The 20745-nt window shown below is 42.0% G+C and overlaps 1 protein-coding gene across 9 annotated transcripts in view; it reads left to right on the plus strand.

Moving 5' to 3' along the window:
- The first annotated feature begins 7913 nt into the window (after positions 1-7913).
- Positions 7914-20745, plus strand: part of ARHGEF37 (Rho guanine nucleotide exchange factor 37) — a 135480-nt gene continuing 122648 nt past the window's right edge. For 7 of the 9 annotated variants that reach the window (XM_059917471.1, XM_059917468.1, XM_059917473.1 and 4 more), the window contains exon 1: positions 8092-8176. The gene's annotated coding sequence lies outside the window, so the exon portion shown is untranslated. Of the gene's footprint in view, positions 8177-8921; positions 9046-20745 lie in introns of all 9 variants that reach the window. The other 2 variants (XM_059917467.1, XM_059917476.1) reach the window with 2 other exon arrangements.

The following is a 20745-nucleotide window of genomic DNA, read 5'->3' on the forward strand; positions in this document are numbered from 1 at the left end:
AGTATGACCTTGTTATTGTCTTTATTTGGAGACCAGGTATGGTTTAAGGAGATGCATATGCGTGCCAAGTTAACAAGGGATGTTAACAAGGGATGAACTTGTGATAATAAATTTTATTTGTCATCTCAGCTGGGCCATAATACCCAAATGTTTGGTCAAACATTCTGGATGTTTTTATGAAGGTATTTTTTGGATGAAATTAACGTTTAAGTAGATGGACTTTGAGTAAAGCAAAATACCCTCCATAGTATGGTGGGCTTCATCTAGTCATTTGAAGGTCTTAATAAAACAAAGACTGACCTCTCCCAAGCAAGAAGGAGTTCTAGCAGACAGCCTTTGGAACTCTTTGCAACTCTTCCCTGGGTCTCAGCTTGCTGGCCTACCCTGCAGATTTTGAATTTACCAAGCTTTCACAATCACGTGAGCTAATTCCTTAAAATAAATCTCTCTCTGTCTCTCTTTCTCTCTCTCTCTCTCTCTGTCTGTCTCTCTCTCTCTCACACATACACACACACACATCCTGTTGGTTCTTTTTCTCTGGAAAACTCTAATACACTCATTCACTTTATTCAGGTCACTGCTAAAATGTTCTCTCCTTAGAAACATTTTTCGTGACCAAATTATTTAAAATAGCCCCTTACACACACCTCCTCACCATACCTAGTTACTTTTCAGCTCTTTACCCTACTTCATTTTCCTTCACAGCACTTACTAGTATCTAAAATTTTATATGTATATATATATATATTACTCTTTTATTGACTTAATTCCTTCACTAGAACATTTGCTTAATGAGACAGGAACTTTCACTGTCTTATTCACTAATGTATCTCCAGCTCAGTGCCTGCCTCAATAATAGCCGTTGAATGATTGAATGGAATATATGTATATATAATGTAGATTTACATATGTACATATTCAGCATATGGCTCTGAAACCTGCCTTTTTTCAGTTAACAATATATCATATCTATAACGTGGACTTCTCCACATGTCCGTACCTTGAGATAAACCTTGTTCTTTTAATTGGTTGTGTAGTATTCCATGGTGTGGACATACTGGAATTTATTTAACTATCTCCTGCTGATAGTTTTTGAGCTGTTTCTATCCCTTCACTTTGATTTTTTAAAAGTCACAAACCACAGCAATATGCATGTATCTTTGTGCACTTGTGTGTGGATTTCTATAGGATAAATTAATAGAAGTGAAATTCCTGAGTCAAAAAGTTTTTGTCAACTCACACTCTTACTAATTGGTTATACCCTTGCCCACCCAATTGGTGATTTTTTTTTTTTAAATTTATTTATTTTTGGCTGTGTTGGGCCTTTGTTTCTGTGCGAGGGCTTTCTCTAGTTACAGCGAGCGGGGGCCACTCTTCATCGCGGTGCGTGGGCCTCTCACTATCGCGGCCTCTCTTGTTGTGGAGCACAGGCTCCAGACACGCAGGCTCAGTAGTTGTGGCTCACGGGCCCAGTTGCTCCAAGGCATGTGGGATCTTCCCAGACCAGGGCTCGAACCCGTGTCCCCTGCATTGGCAGGCAGATTCTCAACCACTGCGCTACCAGGGAAGCCCTCAATTGCTGATTTTTAAATAGTGGCAGTAAGACCTTGAGGCTATAGTCCAGCGTGGTGAATGCATACTGCAGGAGAGGGAGTTTCCTTTTCTCACTAGACTTCTTTCTCATGCAGTTTCCAGGAAAGCATTGCTTTGACCTGACAGAGGGTACCTCCAACAAAAAACCAATGAATAAAAATCTGATATTCCAATATTCAAACAATATTTGAAAAGGTACTGGTCAAATATTTCAACTGTAGTTTTACTTGGTGGTGTGAAATACAGCAGTTGAAAGGAGTTGGTGGTGTGAAACACACCAGGTGAAACACAGCAGTTGAAGGAAGTTGTTCATAAGGAAGTTTAATAAAAGTCTGGCTCTCCTCCTAGCTTTATCTGACTGTTCTTTCTCAGTCTTTTTTGCTGGCTCCCTTTTCTCTGCCTGCTGCTTGGCTGTGTTCACCAGGTCTTTGTCCTTAGGCTTCTTCTTTTTATGTCTTTCCTATTTTCCCAGGGTGATCTCATTCACTCTTACAGCTCCCTGTACAGTAGATATGGCAGTGATCTCCAAATCTATACTGCCAAGCCAAACTTCTCTCTCCCAGAACCTTACAACCATCTTCCCACTGGATACCTCTACTTGGATAAGCCACAGGGTCAGCTAGTCCCAAACTGGTTGCATTACTTGTCCCCAGACCTTTCCTTCTCTAGGAGCTTTTTCTTTTTCTTTTTTTTTTTTGTTTTTTTAATAAATTTATTTATTTATTTATTTATGGCTGCGTTGGGTCTTTGTTGCTGCACACGGGCGTTCTCTAGTTGTGGTGAACGGGGGCTACTCTTCGTTGCAGCGTGTGTGCTTCTCATTGCAGTGGCCTCTTTTGTTGTCAAGCACAGGCTCTAGGCATGCAGGCTTCAGTAGTTGTGGCCCGCAGGCTCAGCAGTTGTGGCTCGTGGGCTCTAGAGCACAGGCTCAATAGTTGTAGTGCATGGGCTTAGTTGCTCCGTGGCATGCGGGATCTTCCCGGACCAGGGCTTGAACCCATGTCCCCTGCACTGGCAGGCAGATTCTTAACCACTGCGTCACCAGGGAAGTCCCCTAGGATGCTTTTTCTTTAATGTAGGCTACCAGCATCCATCTACTTACCCAAAACATAAATCTCAGAGTCAGCATAGGCCCTTCATCCTCACATCCTGTAGGTGTCCTCAAATTCTATAGATATTTCTTTAGCATTTTACTCTTACCCTCCCGCCCTCTACTTCACTATCACTGCAGCCTTAATCTGAAGCCTATTATCTCTCCCCTGTCTGAAAAGTACAATTTTCTAACTGGTCTCTCACCCTCCAGCCTTATTTCCTTCTGGGATCCATTTTCCATTCTCTGGACAGATGATCTTTCTAAAATTCTAATAATATCATGCTATCCCCATTCCTCAGTGACTCCCCCATCGCCTACAGGTAAAGTATAAATTCCTTAGTATGGCATACATGCCTTGCATGATCTGGAGCCTCTCTGTCACTGCACACCTCAATGTATACCATTCAGTCCAGTTACAATGAAGTGATTGCAGTCTCTGAAAAACACAAGGTAGTTGCATATTGTTATGCCTTTGCATGTAGTCCTTTCTCCCTGGAGTAACTTTCTATGCCTATCTGCTTGGTAAAAATTCTCTTTAAAGACTCAGCAGGAGGGTTACCATATCTTTGGCTCCCCAAGCTCCCTGTAGAATTGCTGTCTCCCTCCTACAGCAGATACTGTTGGCTGCCTACCCAAGAACATTCCCCCTGATTTTTCCTCTTTCCCAATAAGACTCCAATTTTGTCAAGGCTACATGACTATATGCTTCAGAAGGGAGCTGGCCCAATGTTGAATGTTCATTCATCTAAGCCAGTCAGTGATTGGTTTAGGTATGGTTAGATATGGACATGCTATTCTAGTCAATGATATAGAAGAAGTCTGCTGGACAGCTTTTTGGAGGGTTTGATCTCTTGAAGAGACACACAGGCAGAGATGGTCTTTTCTTCTGATAGAGATTATAGCTTCTGGATGAGCTGGATTTCTGGCACTAGAACCAAAGGAGTACTGACTAATACAAGGAGTACAGTAGAAGCAAAGTAAGTTCCCCCAAACTTGGCTAACAAATCACGATGGTAATGGGTTAAAACCAATTACTAGAACTAAGGCACTTAATCAGTGATGGAGTTCCAGCAAAGTAGACTTAGAGGGACTCTCCTAAGCTTCATAGCCAAGGCTCCACATATTTCTACAGATTAAGAACAGAACTATTCCAGAGCTCAAGGCCGGGTCTGTGTGGGGAGGTTGTGGTCTTGCCCACGGGATGAAGGAGCCAGAAAACCTGGAAGGGAGAGAGAACAGCTCTGTTCTTAGAAGGGTTATTATACCTGCAAAGAGCCAGGAACCCACAGGGAAGCCTCTGGAAGCCAGGAAGGGAGAGAAACAAAAGAGGTATCAGTACTAAGTGGTGTTTCTCAATACAAATTAGCAAACTGGCCCAGAGGTGGTATGACACACTGGAAGAAATGCAGGCTTTGGAGTCATACTGCTGAGGTTGCAGTCCCAGTTCTGCCACTTCTAGCAGGAAGGCCCCTGGCAAGTTTCTGAATCTCTCTAAATCTCAGGTTTCTCATTTGTAAAAAGAAGATGGTAATACTTTTCTTTTAGGGCTGACTAGCAGAGTATCTCGCTTATAATATGGGCTCAATAAAGCAGACACTCTTGTTATAAAATTTTTTATATGTTGCTAATGAGGTTACTACACTAGCCAGTTATCTGATGAAAGTTTAATTCTGCTAAAGACCCGGCAACCAATAATTTCTTGACTTGCCTTTCTGACAATTTAAAATCTCAGAAGTATGAATAAATGATTCGAGAAACATACATTTGGACTTAGTAGAATTTTTAAAAAATGGTGATGGGAATCTTTGGAGAAAGCAACCAAGTGAGAGAAAATATGGAGTAGTAGTAGTTGGTTATGCACTTATCACCTATGAGCCGTGTACTCTTGGACAGGTTACTTCATCTCTCTGAGCTTCAGTTTCCTCATCTGTAAAATGCAAATAATATCTATCATATAGGATGACTGTCACGATTAGAAATAATCCATGAAAAATTTCTGGCATGTATTAGGTACTCAGTAAGTAGCACCTATTTTTAGTATTACTGTAGAAATTAGAGTGGTAAATTTCATAGAATTAAATTAAAAAATAGATATGATCCCAAGACTGAGACTCTAAAAGAGGTAGGCAGTCTTCTTAAAAATTTATCAGAAAAATAAATTGGATTTATTATGCTCATGGCACTGTCCCCACTGAGCTGCTAAGTACACTTTTGACACAGTTTACCCCTTCGCAACCTTTCTTTGCTCAACTCTGCAATTATAAGTGACTCCAATAAGAAATAAAAGGAGAGGCTTGGGAAGAAAATATTGTTACTGTAAAGAAGCTCTTTGACTAGCTAAAATTTTAACAAGTTGAGTAATAAGTATGACAGCCACCTCTTCTGGTTTTGAGAGTTCAGCTCAGGTGCTGTATTAAGCATTTTACACAGATTATACTCTTTAATTCTTTCAGTTTAGGCCTATAAATTATTAGAAGACTTCATAGTGGACATTTGTCATATTCCTGGCTGCCCAGCCTCCAAATTGCCTTTATAAGTTTGGGGAACAGGCCACGGTGTGAGGCAGGCCCCTACATCTCACTCATGGAAGCCAAAAGGCCCTGGTATCAGTTTTTCCTGATTGTTGACTGCTTGGGACCCAAGCATGACTGATTAGCCCATCCCTCCAGGATTGTGATTCTGGAGATAGGGGTCAAGAGAAGCAGGCAGGGCTTCCATGGTGGCGCAGTGGTTAAGAATCCGCCTGCCAATGCAGGGGACACGGGTTCGAGCCCTGGTCTGGGAAGATCCCACATGCCGCGGAGCAACTAAGCCCATGCGCCACAACTACTGAGCCTGCGCGTCTGGAACCTGTGCTCCACAACAAGAGAGGCCACGACAGTGAGAGGCCTGCGCACCGCGATGAAGAGTGGCCCCCACTCGCCGCGACTAGAGAAAGCCCTCGCACAGAAATGAAGACCCAACACAACCAAAAATAAATAAATAAATTAAAAAAAAATAAATTAATTTAGGACTTCTCTGGTGGTCCAGTGGTTAAGACTCTGCACTTCCACTGAAGGGGGCATGGGTTTGATCCCTGGCTGGGGAAGATCCCGCATGCTGCGCCATGAGGCCAAAAAAATTTAAAAATTTCAAAAATTAAAAAATTGCTCACTCTGTTGAGGGTAGAAGTGAAGGGGAACTCTTTTTATCTTCGAGTTAGTATCACTGGGGACAAGGTGATATCCATTTCTTTGTAAATGTCCTAGAAATCAATCCCAAAAGGCAATTGGATTCCTTTGTTAGAGGTTTCCAGTCAAAACAAACAAGTAGCTCTCCAGAGCTCTGAGAAAAGAATGCCTCTTTTGAAGCTGACAACTAGATTTCTGCTTATCAAAATATTTGTGACTAGGATGAAAGATGGGGAATTAGTCCCAGTGCATTAGAAATTTAACTCAAGATAACCCATAGTCCTAAAATAGAATCAAAGAAACATCAGTTTCAAATAAAAATATCACCTAGCTTCTCTCCTTTTCCTTAACTTATGAAATAAATTGTACTCCAGGGAAGCAGGGACTCCACTACCTATTGAACCCCTATATTATAGTAATTTGCCCAGGAGGTTTGACACTTCTATCTGAAAACACAGAATATTCAACACAAGCAAGGAAGAAGGGCACATGCATATTAGTAATGGAAAGTAAATAGGTAAAGCAGATGATTCCAGACACCTGGGACAAGTGGTCTCTCTCTCTCTCTCTCTCTCTCTCTCTCTCACACACACACACACACACACACACACACAAAAGGAGCATAAAGTGAGGTGCTGAGCACTCACAAGACCCTCACCCACAAACAGGAAGTCTGATCTAGAAGTCAGACTTGTTTTGGGGGTCAGGTCTTCATTCCCTGGGTGATTTTGGACAAGTCACTTAACCACTCTAGCACTCAAATTCTCTTCAGAATTCCTTCAGAATTAGAAGGAAACTTAGAGATCACCTAAACTTTAACTTTTGCATGACTCTTCTTTGAAGCCTCCCCAATAACCAACAAGCCTCTCTAGTTGAATACTGACCTTTAGTGACAGGATGCTCACTCTCTCCAGGCAACTGATGTCATTTTTGAAATGCTCTGATTGTTAGATAAGTTCTACCTTACATACTTGCAATTTGTCTCCTTATAGCTTTCCCCATGCTAGTGACCTCTAAGTTCATGTACGTGAAGTCTGATGCATGGACAGCTCTTTAAGAAAGCTCTCAACTTCCTTTGCTTTTCTCCTCTACAGACTAAAACCACCCCCTCCTCTTCTATTGTTCTCATCCATCACATTCAAGATACAGCACCATGCTGGTCTTCATATTTTTATGCATGTAGAGTAGTGCTTAAGCACCCTGAGGCCTCAGACAGTCTGAATTTGAGTACTGGTCCTGTCACTTAGTAGCTGTGTGACAGTGAGCAAGTTACTTTCATTTCTCTAGCCTCAGTTTTTCTCTCTAAAATGAGGATGATAATAGGTATACCTATCGTTAGAGAAGTTATGAATCTTATTGATGAGGAAATACAAATAAAATGTTTAGTACAGTACCTGGCACTGAGTAAGCAATATTACTAGTGCTATCACTAATAATAGTAATAACGTTCACATAATGAGAGTAAGAATGAATATTAGAATTGGAGGATTTAGAAAAGTTAATCCAGTCCATTCTTGACTCCATAAACAAAATTTGGTTGCCCTGATATGAAACTCCGTACTTTTCACCTAATGATCACTTTCAAGTGTGTGTTCATTGTCAGACACGCCCCAAGGGGGCAGGGACCTTGTCTGTTATGTTGACTGCTGAATACTTGGTGCCTAGAACAGAGTTCCACTCACTACTGAGTCATAGAAAAGGAAACTGGGGTGCAGGGAGACTGGCAGATTTATCTAAGATTGCGCAGAGGGCTCCCAAGAGAGCTAGGATAGGAACCCAGAAATCCTGCGCAGCCGGCACTCAGAATTAAAATCAAGGTCCAGCCCTAAAGTTTGGTGATTCGGGCAGGAGCACAGATATTCAGGGATCCTGGGGTCAACATTCCCACCGGATGGCCTAACTGCCGGTCCCTGTTTTGATGCTGAGTAGCCTGAGGGAGGAGTAGGTGCCTAAATGAGAAGTCGCGGGTGGGTGGGTCACCGGGCGCAGCACTGACACCCACTTGCAAGGCTTCGTGCTGGCTGCGGGCCAGCGCACGGTAGTTGCTGCAGTCGCCGGGCCACCCCGGCTGGGACCCACTCCAGAGAGCGCCCAGTGGAAAACAACCTGCCTCCAGTTGGACAATTAACAAAGGCGCGAGCCGGGGCCGCCCCCTCTCGGCGCACGCACATACGCAGCGTGGGCAGAGCCGCGACCGCCGGCGCCCTCCCTCAGAACAGCGCTCGCAGGCCCCAGGGCCGCGTGGGGCCGGGAGCGCGGCGCCTCTCCTTCCCTGGCTGCGCAATCGCTGGGGCGGTCGAGCTGGCACCTTGCGCGAGCGGTGAGTCCGCCCGGGTGATTGGGGCCGGCAGCATAGGGCCAGGGAAGGTTGCGGGAAAACAGCTGCTGATCAGATCCGGGAAGGGAGGTTGGGGGAGTGCGGGAGCTACGACGCCGGTCCGGGTTGCTTGGTAGCTAGCTTTGTGTCTTGAGCCTAATGGGAATGCAAGCAACCTGATCCAGCTGACCCAAGCGGGTCAGTTTACAGGTGGAAAACTGAGGCCCAGAGAGGTAAGCTGGCCTGGCATTGTTTATCCCTGTGCTTCAGTGTAGAATTGGCGACTTTTTAATGACTCCATATACGTTAAAACAATGGAATAATACAAACAATGGTTAAAAACAAAAAAATCCTTGACAGGGAAAGTTTAATTATAAATAGGGCCAGGGGAAAAGAGAAAGGAAATCTGTGGTCCATAGGTTAGCTGCCTGGGCCAACAGCCCTCGGAGAAGTAGTGCCAAGACTGGGACTGAAAGCCAGAACTTCCCACCCCTGCCGCAGTGCTCCCTGGACAGCGAGCGCCAGGAACTTAGAGAATGGGGAAGCTGACAGCCTGCCCAGGTGCTGGCTCTTAACCTTCTTGGGATCACTGACTCCTTAAAAATCTGGGTCCCCTCCCCAGGGTTCACACATAATCTTGCACAGTTTCGGATTTGACAGCAGGATGAAGCATTCCTGCTGTAAGGAATGACTGAAGGCTGGCACTCAGGCTGCGCTGTTTCAGAGCAGTTTATTTGCTCCTTTAAAGGGAGGCAGCTGGTGAAGGAGTGAGTTCCTGCTCTGAGTTCAGACAGCGTCCGACGCCCCTAGCTGCCTGATTTTGGACACATTGTTTAACCTCTCCAAGGCCCAGTTTTCTTTGTAAACTTGAGGTAAGATTGCTTCATCTTTCATGTTGTTGTCAGACTACAGATGAACGTTGAGCCCAGTGCCTCGCTCGTAGTAGGTGCTCAATAAAAGGGCTGGCGCACACAACCCAATGAGTTAAAGGCGTGCCAGTTAAGAAAAAGTGATGACCTGCGGGAAATTGGGCTGTATCCGAAATAAAAGAAAAAAAAAATTAAAAAATTTAAAACATGCAAATATAAAGTCAGCCCTATTATGACTTATAAGCAGCTGCACATACCTTGGTGATAGTAACCTAAATAAGAGTGCACCTATTTAGAATAATGCACAACACTCAATATTTGACCCTAGCTCAAATGCTGAAAGTAGAAACTACCAGACATTCTAACAAGGACAGCTTATTGGGCCTCACATGGCCCTTTTGAATGGAACCAGCATCTGTATAGTTGTTTTTAAATGAGAGGAAAGAGGAGGACATACATGGGAACCTGGGCACCTCCCTAATCTTGCCCAGAGATGGAGGCTCAGCTGAGTTTCTGCCAGGGTACAGGAGTTACTTGGCAGTTGGCTCACATCCCTCTTGGATCAGCAGCTTGCTGTGGTAAACAGTGCCTTGGTTGATTCTGTTCTAGAACAAATAAATGGCTTTTTATTTAACTGATTGGGGATGGGGGTTGTTTTGGGTGCTGTAACTGAAGCAAAATGACATTTGTTGAGCTTGATTGTCCAAAGCCTGTTGCTTATTGACAGGCTTAAGCTCTTTAAAATCGATGGGTCCAAAATTGTGAGGAGAGGGCCTGGGCAGGCCTACTTATCTATAAAAGGAACTGCCCTTACCAAATACTGTGTTGTCTCCTTTCTCTACCATTTTAGGCCTTGCCAATAGAGGCAGGGAAATATGGCTTAGGGCAAATAGCTGTTATTTTATTTGGGTTAAGACACACACTACCTGTCTGGTGGTTACATTCCTCTCTGTGTATTTATAAGGGGCAGTTTTTCCTCAGAGAGAGAAAGAAAGAACGTGTATGTGTATGTCTGGAACGTCTTTTGCCCTCTGTCTACTCAACCTCAAACAGTCATTTCTCAACCCAAAGAAGTCCTTTTTCTGCAAGCTTGGTGATTTTGGCACATTCCTTCCCTTGCTGGCTCTGTTGCCTGATTTTGTTTCACAGTAGCTCTCTTAGAAAGTTGTTTTTGATTTGATCTTTAGGTTCCAAACTCTTGGTGTTCCATGGGACAACACAGAGCACACAGTCATTCTCTTAGACAAAGGCTCTTGCTTATTTGAAGGCAGTCCATGTACTCCTTCCGTGCATTTGCCTCTCCAGACTCACTGTCTTCATTCCTTCAACTATTCCTTAGGAGGACAATAGTTAAGAGCAGACTTTCTCAAGAAATCTACAGAGCGCTTGCATCAGAATTATCTAGGGGCTTGTCAAAATGCCCCATCTGTGACCTACTGAATCAGAATCTTCAAGAGCAGGGGCAAGAATTTGCATGCCTAATAAGTGCTCCTGGTGGTTCTTGTGCACCTCTGGTTGCCTATGTGTGTGTTGGGGGGTAGGAGACTATTAATTATTTATACATTTCTGTATTGTTTGTCTAGTTATGTAATAAGTGAGAACCTCTTTTGTAATTTTTTTTTTTTTTGGCTGCGCCACACGACATGTAGAATCTTATTTCCCCAACCAGGGATTGAACCCATGCCCCTTGCAGTGGAAGGGCAGAGTCTTAACCACTGGACCGCCAGGGCAGTCCTCTTTTGTAATTTAAGCAAACAAACAAAAACCCCATGATGTCCAAAGAAAATATATTCGTGGCAAATAAGCACTTGAAAAGATGTTCAAGATCATTAATCATTGGGGAAATGCACATTAAAACCACAAGCAGATAAAACTTCGTACAAAGACTGGCTACATCAAGTGTTGACCAGGTTGCGGAACTCATACACTGTTGGTGGGAAAGTAAAATGGTACAACCACTTTTTAAAAGTATGACATTTTCTTTTAAAAATATATACCTATCTGTGATCTAAACATTGCATTCCTAAAAAAAAAAAAAAAAAGTGAAAAATAAACATTGCATTCCTAGGTCCAGCTTTATTGTAATAGAGAAACAGGAAGCAACCAATTTTTAATCCAGTGCATAGATAAACTGTGGTATATTTATCTAATATACTGCTACTCAGCAATAAAAAGTAATGAACTATTGATACATGCTACAACATGGATGAATGTCAAAATAATTTTGCTGAAAGGAAGAAGCCAGACAAAAAAGTGTACCTACTATATAATTCCAGTTATATAAAATTCAAGGGGAGTTTCTGTCTCTTAGCTGACCTCAAACTTTGTTGTGGCTTCCAAGAGTTGTGTGTCTAACTCCACTTGTAACAGTGTCATTGGCAATTTGATCACTATTCTGCCAGTGTTCATCCTTGTCATTCAGTCATTAATTCAATTAATTGAGCACCTACTATGTGCTAGATCTAGAGTAGACACTAGATGATGCGTTGATGAATATAAGAAACATGGTCTTTGCCCTTATGGAGCTTCTGCTCTATTGAATGAACCAGTAAAACAAATTGAATAGGAAACATAATTATTGGGGGAAAGGAGTGGTTCTTTGGAAGGGGGATGACTTTCAGGGAAGACTTGTCTGGGTTTCAACAGAGGAATAAAGCAGTCAATTTTATGTTTTTGAATGACCACTCCACTCTGGTGCTGTGTATGCATCCAGTCAGGAGGCTGTTGTACTGATTCAGGAGAAAAATGGTGGAGGTTTAGGCTCAGGTGGTCTTAGAGATGGGAAGCACCAAAAGAACTAATGGCTATCCTTAATGAAACAGGGCAGATCCCAGAGGTTGACACTGACCAACACTCTTTGAATTTGGTATTTTATCAGTTTTTAGTCCATATTATTGTCCTATTGCTTCCCCATCGCCACATCTTATTCCATTACCTCACCTTATTCCTTATTTGTAAGGATGTCACGAGAGACCAGCAGTACCTTCCTAGTCCAGTTACATTAGCCTGTGGTATTCCTTTGATCTACTGATCTAGTCAACTTTCATTAAGGGAATGAGGATAGTCTGGCATGACCTGTTTGTCTTTTTTCTGTTAACCTATGCTGGCTCTCAGTGATGTCTGTCTCACAGACAGATGGTCTTTCCAAGGGCTGATAGACCATCTGTTTTAATCAAGTGGCAGAAACCCAACTCAGAGTGGTTTAGGCCAAAGTGGGGTGAGGAATGAAAATGTGTTAGCTCACATAAAAAAAAATCCAAAGGGAATCAGTCTCCATCATGGCTGGATTAAGTAATGCCATCAGGGCTTAGTCTCATGGTCTCTCCATCTCTCAGCTCCATTTCTTTGTTATTAGCTGCATTGTCAGTTAGGCTCTGCTGTGTAGTTCGTATTACTTATTATTATCATCATGATTAGCTGTTCTCACCATCTGCTTGAATATGATCAGCTAAGTGTCCTTAGACAACTTCATCCCTCTGATCCACGGTCATGCTACTCTTTCCAGTTTAACAGTAATAGTAACAAAAACAACAGCTACCATTATTGAAAGCTCACCACGTAGCAGACACTCTGCTATACACTTTACATGGATTATAGTATGAAATCTTATAACAACCCTATAAGGAAGGTTATATAATTATCCCAGAGAGCCAGCTGATTGATTGCAGAATCAGAATTTGAAATCAGGTTTTCTGGCTCCAGGGTCTAGGCTCCTAACTTTCATAGTGACCCCTGCAGTCACTCTTTAGGGCTAAGAAGAGGAAAGCAAAGCCATCAAATAGAGTGCCTATTTTTTACTTTTTCTGAACATGAATGTTAAAATTTAGTTGGCAGTCATAGTAGGGGCAGAGCTGTGGAGGTTATTCTTACAATTTTGTTAATCCCAGACGCTTCTGTGTTTTAGAGTTCTGGAAGCTCTTTGTACAGGACCCACCACTCTGACTTGTATGTATCTTTATAAATGAGGCTCATTAGCCAGGATCCCTATGTGGCCATTCTCATTTCTATAGGTATTTCCTCCCTTTATTCTTCAACAGGGTCTTTTGTTAGCATGATGTTTAACTTCACCTTCAACAGTCTTCCCATGAACCCTAATCCCTAGAGGTTTTACTTCCTTTTTTTTTCCTTAAATGTTTAAATTGACCTCCCTCTGTAACCTGGGGTGGGAGCCTGATCGATGTTCATCTTTTCTTGCCATGACATTTTACCTTCTGAAAGAACTTTTAAGATGATGGTTTCACTTTCCTCTGGGATCTGCTTACTTCCATTCACTTTCTTTCTTTCTTTCTTTCTTTCTTTCTTTCTCTCTTTCTTTCATTGTGCTGGGTCTTAGTTGTGGCAGGCGGGCTCCTTAGTTGTGGCTCAAGTGCTCCTTAGTTGCAGCACTCAGGCTCTTTAGTTGTGGCATGCAAACTCTTAGTTGCAGCATGCATGTGGGATCTAGTTCCCTGACCAGGGATGGAACCCGGACCCCCTGCATTGGGAGCACAGAGTCTTAACCACTGAGCCACCAGGGAAGTCCCTGTCTCCATTCACTTCTTTTTTTTTTTTAAAGAGTAACCACCTCTTTTTTTTAATATAAATTTATTTATTTTATTTATTTATTTTTGGCTGCATTGGGTCTTCGTTGCTGTGCGCGGGCTTTCTATAGTTGCAGTGAGTGGGGGCTACTCTTTGTTGTGGTGCATGGGCTTCTCATTGCGGTGGCTTCTTTTGGTGCGGAGCACAGGCTCTAGGCACGTGGGCTTCAGTAGTTGCAGCACGCAGGCTCAGTAGTTGTGGCCTATGGGCTCTAGAGCACAGGCTTAGCAGTTGTGGCGCACGGGCTCAGTTGCTCCACGGCATGTGAGATCTTCCTGGACCAGGGATCGAACCCGTGTCCCCTGCACTGGCAGGCGGATTCTCAACCACTGCACCACCAGGGAAGCCCTCCATTCACTTCTGATTGGTCAGAATTAGGTTCAGAGTATCATTTCCCTTGTTACTTCTGTCTTAAAAGGGGTGAAATCAATCAGGATGTCCATAACATTTACTTAGTCCCTCTGCTTTTAGTGGAACAAAACTTGGAGCAAATAACCAGATATTTTAAATGCCCTATCCTTACTGGGCATATACTCAGAGAAAACCATAATTCAGAAAGACACATGCACCCCAATGTTCATTGCAGCACTATGTTTTCAAAAATTTATTTTATTTTTGACTGCATTGGGTCTTCGTTGCTGCATGCAGGCTTTCTCTAGTTGTGGTGAGCGGGGGCTACTCTTCGTTGCGATGCACGGGCTTCTCATTTCAGTGGCTTCTCTTGTTGTGGAGCACGGGCTCTAGGTGCACAGGCTCAGTAGTTGTGGCTCGCAGGCTCTAGAGCACAGGCTCAGTAGTTGTGGTGCACGGGCTTAGTTGCTCTGCGGCATGTGGGATCTTCCTGGACCAGGGCTCGAACCAGTGTCCCCTGCATTGGCAGGCGGATTCTTAACCACTGCACCACCAGGGAAGCCCTCATTGCAGCACTATTTACAATAGCCAGGTCATGGAAGCAACCTAAATGCCCATCAACAGATGAATGGATAAAGAAGATGTGGTGCATATATACAATGGAATATTACTCAGCCATAAAAAGGAACGAAATTGGGTCATTTGTAGAGACGTGGACATGGATGGACCTAGAGACTGTCATACAGAGTGAAATAAGTCAGAAAGAGAAAAACAAATATCATATATAACGCATATACGTGGAATCTAGAAAAATGGTGTAGATGAACTGGTTTGTAAGGCAGAAATAAAGACACAGATGTAGAGAACAAACATATGGACAGCAAGGGGGGAAAGTGGTGGGATGAATTGGGAGATTGGGATTGACATATATGCACTAATATATATAAAATCGATAACTAATAAGAACCTGCTGTATAAAAAAAAATAAAATTACAAAAAAAAGAAAGAACCCCAGGGCCATTTCCAAAATTAAATAAAACAAAATAACAAGAAACAAAAACAAAAAAATAAGTGCCCTATCTTTATTGTAGAGCCCTTCCCCCCCCCCCTTTAACTTTGTATCCTCACAGTCCAGAAAAATGCTTGGCATGGAATAGCTACTCCAAATATTTGTTGAATAAATGTGTGAATGCCCAAATTATTCTGTGCGAGTGTGGACAGAGGAGGAGAGAGGAGAAGAGAATTAACTGTTCTATCCTATCCTAGAGTCAGAAGCAGTCACTGCATAACATTCAACAAACATTTTTTTTTTTTTAGTACCCACTATGTGCTAGACTGATTTTAGTTCTTAATTGCTTATCACAGGGCATCAAAGAGATCTCAGGACTGAGCATGGACTGGACTATATTGAAAGACATATTTTCCCAAATATATTCTCCAAGACAAACCTCTGTATCAGACCAGACCAGGAAGTGGAACAAAGGCACCCAGCCTGCTCTCCCAGGCTTTTAAGCTGCATTTGTCCTGAGAGTGTTGCAAAGATAGTGGATAACTTAAGCTATCTAATATTTCGTTTGTTTTTAACTTTTTACTTTGAAATAAGTATAGGTCAGCATGAAGTTCCAAGGATAGTACAGAGAGGTTATGTGTATCTTCACCAGGTTCCTCCAGTGGTTATGTCTTATCTCAATAGCACAATATCAAAACCAGGAAATTGGCATTGATACAATCATGTGTTTGATTGTTAGATGTTGTTTTATCACATGTGTAGATTTCTGTAACCACCATTTCAATTAAGATGCAGATCTATTCTATCACCATGAAGTTCTTCATGTGCTGTTCCTTTATTGCCACACCCAGGTGCCCACCACCCTCATCCCTAACCAGGTGGCCACTAATCTGTTCTCTGTCTCTATAATTTTAGATGTTTTATAAATGATCACACAGTAAGCTTTTCAGGTTGTTCTTTTTTCAGGCAGCACAACTGGATGATTCTTGAGGATATCAGTAGTTCATCCCTTTTTATTTCTGAGTATTCTGTGACCTTAGATATACAACTTTTTTTTTTTTTTAGCCATCCACCTATTAAATTCACTTAATAAAACAACATTTTGGTTGTTTTCAGTTTTTAGCTATTACAAATAAAGCTTTGATGAACATTCGTAGACAGGTTTTTGTATAGGCATAAGTTTTCTTCCTCTGGAATAGATGCCCTGGGGTGTGATTGCTGGTAAGTGTATGTTTAGTTTTTAAAGAAACTGACAAACTATTTTCCAAAGTAACTGTACCATTTTACATTCCCATCAGCAATGTATGAGAGATCCAGTTTCTCCACATCCTTGCCAATATTTCGTATTATATAATTTTTTTTTTAATTAATTTATTTATTTTTGGCTGTGTTGGGTCTTCGTTTCTGTGCGAGGGCTTTCTCCAGTTGCGGAGAGCGGGGGCCACTCCTCATCGCGGTGCGCGGGCCCCTCACTGTCGCGGCCTCTCGTTGCGGAGCACAGGCTCCAGATGCGCAGGCTCAGTAGTTGTGGCTCACGGGCCTAGTTGCTCCGCGGCATGTGGGATCTTCCCAGACCAGGGCTCGAACCTGTGTCCCCTGCATCGGCAGGCAGACTCTCAACCACTGCGCCACCAGGGAAGCCCGTATTATATAATATTTTTGAGGGTAACAGCTTTATTGAGATATAATTCACATCATATAATTCACCCTTTTTTTTTTTTTGGCCACGCCGCATAGCATAGCATGAGGGATCTTAGTTCCTGACCAGGGATCGAACCTGCGCCCCCTGCAGTGGAAACGCAGAGTCTTAACCACTGGACCGCCAGGAAAGTCCCTAATTCACCCATTTAAAGTGTACAAATCAATGGTGTTTAGTATATTCACTGAGTTGTGCAACCATCACCACTAATAAGTTTAGAACATTTCACCATCCCCAAAAGAAACCCAGCCACCACAGTCCAAATCATTATCCCTTCAGCCCTGGAAACTACTAATCCACTTTCTGTTTCTATAGATTTGCCTATTCTGGACATTTCATATAAATAGAATCATCAAGTATGGGGTCCTTTGTGGCTAACTTCTTTCATTTAGTGTAATGTTTTCAAGATTCATTTATCTTATAGCACACATTAGTAGTTCATTCCTTTTCATGCCAAATAATATATTTTTAAAGAAATAAAAATGTGTTTCTTTCCATTACATGGGCTATAAACTAAGAGAATAACAAAATGCTGCTACGGAGAAGTTCTGCCAGGCCTGCTTGGAGGTCTGGATTGCAGTTAACCTAAGTGCTATTTTAAATATTTAGCAGTTCTCTATGAAGTATTACTTATGGTTTTTGTTTATTTAGCAACAGTTCTGAGTAGTGGAACCTGAGTAGCTCTCCTGAAATCCGATTGGAATCTTTCTAGAAAAGCGATGAACTGGGTGATGAATGTCAGTGATTCAGGCCAGGGACAGGTCAGCAGGCCAAAGGCAGCGTTCAGGAGCTGGACTAAAGCTGTGCATCAGATATGTTCCAGGATCTCTCTGGGCCTTCTGCCTTCTGAACAACCTTGCTCTCGCCAAGCACCTGTATATAAGCACTGATCCATGGGTCAGTGCTTATGACCCAGGACAGAAACTTCTGCTACTACTACATGAAAAGGACCATTTATATATGCAAATACATATTCGTATATGTATCAGCATTGTGAGACAGAGAGGAAGACACAATGAATGGGTGCTCATCTTGTCTCCAAGAGCTTAGTGTCTAGCCAGGAAGATGAGGCATAGCCCTAAGTAACCTGAGTACAGGGCTGAATGGGATGCATGTCACTTTAAATATTAGGAAATATTTTAACTGTCCAGAAAAGAACAAAGAACAAAACAACAAATGCCCATGTTCTTACTACCTAGCTTTGTTTAATTTTAACATTTTTGACATATTTGCTTCAGTTTTTTAAAAACCAAATAAAACATGTCAGATACTCAGCAATGAAAAGGAAGGACCTATTGATAACACACAACAGCTTACATGAATCTCCAAGGAATTATGCTGATTGAATAAAATCAGTCCCAAAAGGTTATGTATTATATGATTCAAATATACATACTGTGTGATTTACATACATTCTTTTTTTTTTAATAAACTTTCATTTTATTTATTTATTTATTTATTTTGGCTGCATCATGCAGCTTGTTGGATCTCAGTTCTCTGACCAGGGATTAAACCCTGGCCACGGGAGTGAAAGCGCTGAGTCCTAACCACTAGACCACCAGGGAGCTACCTACGTACATTCTTGAACTGACAAGAGTATAGAAATAGAGAACAGATTCTTATTTGCTGGGGGTTAAAGATGGGATGGGGCTGGAGCCAAGTGGGTAAAAAGGCAACATGAAGGATCCTTAAGATGGAACTGTTCTGCATCTTGACTGTATTGGTGTCAACATCCTGGCTGTAAGATTGTGCTATAGTTTTGCCTAATGTTGTCACTGGGGAAGTTGGGTAAAGGATACACAGAACCTCTGTATTATTTCTTACAACTGCATGTGCATCTCTAATTATCTCAGAATTAAAAGTTTAACTTAAAAAGCCCCTCAGATACCATTAAGTCCCCTTTGATACTCTCCCCAATTCTATTCCTCTAGCTCCCTTTCCAGAGGTTACTTTTATCCTGTGTGGATGGAAATAATCAATAAACAAAATATAATAGGAATAAAAAAGAGTTTTATTTGGGCTAAACTGAGGACTATAGCCTGGGAGACAGCCTCTCAGATAACTCTAAAGAGCTGCTCCAGAGAAGCATGGTTTTCAGCAGTTTTACATTATTATGTCAGAACAAAGAACATCAAACAAGTCAGGAATATATTCCTTCAAGGTTTCAAAAAAACAGATCAGCATGTACACAGTGAGTCAGTATGACCTTGGCTTCTGGGAAAGGAGTCTTATCATCAAAGCAGTACCAGCATTGGTGTTCTAGGAAAGGAGGCATTTAATCTTTATCTTTAACATGGACATTCTTTACTTGTGATCATTGTGCCCTTTTCTTTAATAATTAAAGCAGATATGACAGTGTATGTCAGATAGGCCACAAACAGGCTGTTTTAGTTAGCAGAAAATCAAGTTAAATCATGTATAAGCCAGAATGACTTCGCTATACCTAAATACGTGAAAATTTCTTTAATCACCTGGATTTATTGCTAACCACTTCCATGAAAAATTTAATACCTGTACTACATGTGTATGTGTCCCTAAACAATATCTAGCATTGTTTCACATATTTTAAACTTTTAAAAACTTTAAAATTTTATTATTATTATTTTCTTTTCACATTTTAAACTTTTAAAAATAGTGTCATACTCTGTGTATCCTTCTGGGACTTGTTTATATATATTTTTTCCTGTTTACAGTGTTTGTGAGGATATCCGTATTGATACATGAATCTATAGTTTATTTACTTTCAGTGTTGTTCAGAATTCCATTATATGGCTATACCACAAGTTATTTATCTACTTTCATTGGAGCTTTTAGTTTTTTTCTAATTTTTTGTTATTTCAGCAGTGCTGCCATGAGCATTCATGTCTACATTTATTGTGTGTATGTGGAAAGTTTCTTGAAGGCGGGGTATACCTAGGAGTAGAACTCCTTGGCCTGACAGTGTGTGAATTTTCAACTTTTCTAAATATTGCCAAGTTGCTCTTTAGGATGGTTGCAACAATTCACATTATCATACCAGTATATGAGATTTCCCATTCATCTGCTGTCCTACCAACATTATATTTTATTTTCATATTTTGCTGATCTCTTGGGCATGGAATGGTATCTCATTGTGGTTTTGTTTTGTTTTGCTGCACCACACAGCTTGTGGGATCTTAGTTCCCTGACCAGGGATTGAACCTGGGCCCTCGGCAGTGAAAGCATGGAGTCCTAACCACTGGATTACCAGGGAATTCCCTTATTATGGTTTTAATTATTCGCATTTGCCTAGTTAAGAGTGAATTAAACATCTTTTCATTTGCATATTAGCCATTTAAATTTCTTCTTTTGTGAATTAACTTTTCGTGCTGGTATTAGCCAGGATTTAGTTGGAGATAACACAAAACATTCTATTTTAACCAGAAAGGGATTTAAAAGAGGGTCTTGGGACTTCCCTGGTCATCCAGTGGTTAAGAATCTGCCTGCCAATGCAGGGGACACGGGTTTGATCCCTGGTCCGGGAAGATCCCACATGCCACAGAGCAACTCAGCCTGTGTGCCACAACTACTGAGCCCATGCTCTAGAGCCCACAAACCGCAACTGCTGAGCCCACGTGCTGCAACTACTGAAGCCCGCACACCTAGAGCCCGTGTTCCACAAGAGAAGCCACCACAGTGAGAAGCCCATGCACCTCAACAAAGAGTAGCCCCCGCTTGCTGCAACTAGAGAAAGCCCGCACACAGCAACCAAGACCCAGCGCAGCCAAAAATAAATAAATAAATAAATAAAAATTTAAAAAATAAATAAATAAAAGAGGGTCTTAGGAGCTTACCAAATTGGTGGAAGGCCTGGAGAAGCAGTCCACAGAATGGGCCTTAGGAATGAGTCCCAGGGACTTCCTTGGTGGTCCAGTGGTTAAGGCTCTGCACTCGCAGTACAGGGGGCACGGGTTCAATCCCTGGTTGGGGAACTAAGATCCCGCATGCTACACGGTGCGGCACCCCCCCCCAAAAAAAAGTACTAATACAATAATACAGCTCTGAAGCTGCTCCAAAGAAGCCACTACCCTCTGTAACAATCCAG

This window comes from Balaenoptera ricei, chromosome 3 (assembly GCF_028023285.1).
Source record: "Balaenoptera ricei isolate mBalRic1 chromosome 3, mBalRic1.hap2, whole genome shotgun sequence".
Classification (NCBI taxonomy): Eukaryota; Metazoa; Chordata; class Mammalia; order Artiodactyla; family Balaenopteridae; genus Balaenoptera; species Balaenoptera ricei.